Source organism: Mus pahari, chromosome 4 (genome assembly GCF_900095145.1).
Source record: "Mus pahari chromosome 4, PAHARI_EIJ_v1.1, whole genome shotgun sequence".
NCBI lineage: Eukaryota > Metazoa > Chordata > Mammalia > Rodentia > Muridae > Mus > Mus pahari.
Genome location: NC_034593.1, coordinates 81,010,459 through 81,011,453, shown reverse-complemented (window position 1 = coordinate 81,011,453; position 995 = coordinate 81,010,459).

The following is a 995-nucleotide window of genomic DNA, read 5'->3' as shown; positions in this document are numbered from 1 at the left end:
GCCTCTCCCTGCCACCTCTTCAGCTGTGTTCTCTACCTGCTCTAACCATTCTCTCTCCTCCTCTACTTAGGAAGTGTCACCCCTGGAGCTGCCTGCTTTACCTGCTCTTCCTACAAAAGCCACACCAGTCTGCCATAAAGTTCCTCTTGCCCTACTAGGGATGCCTCTCCTCTGACTTGAGACCTTTCTCTCTGACAAGGCTCTCAGTTCACTTGGGGATGCCCCGTTATTCTTGACACCATGTAAGAGAAGGTAACTTCTGTTCCCTTTGTCCTCAGCTCCTTCCGGGAGCTCCCTCAGAATCACCCCAGGAGCTATGCTCCCATCCTGTCCGGTTTGCCTGTCTGTCCTGGCCCTCTATGATGCTGGGATTCCCCCCTTAGGCAGAGCTCCTATTTGTCATCTTTGTCCCTTTTGTCTCTCACCTCCTTCCTAGAAATCCCACTGCTTCCTTCCATCCTTCTGGGCCTCTGGCTTTCTTACTTCCTCCTGGATCTTATATGACCTCATATTTCTTCTTCCTTTAACTCAGAGATTTTATTAAAGCCTCCTTTCTTACTGAAAACAGCTTGGCCTTAGCACAATTCAATCAATGGCCGAAAGCTGAAACACTCAGTTCCCAAATTCTCTCTTACAGATGCAACACCCACCACGGCACGAAGGAGCCCAAGATCTCTTGGATCTAAATTTTCTCTGCTCTATACTTCCAAAAGTATTTTATCTCTAAGGTTTTTCTACTTTCCATTTAAAACAAAAAACAAACAAACACCTTTTATCTCTACCATTTCTTTGCTCTTTGCTCTCAAAAAAAATCTCTTGAGATTATTCTGTAAACTATGTCAGANTTTGTAAGTTTATTGATTATGGCTAAAAATAATCTGTAACAATGGCAAAAGGTTATATATTGTGTGACACACTACAGCCTCCATGACAAGATGGTTTTGTTTTGTTTTGTTTTTTTCATTTTGTTTTGTTTTGTTTCAGGGGGTTATTGC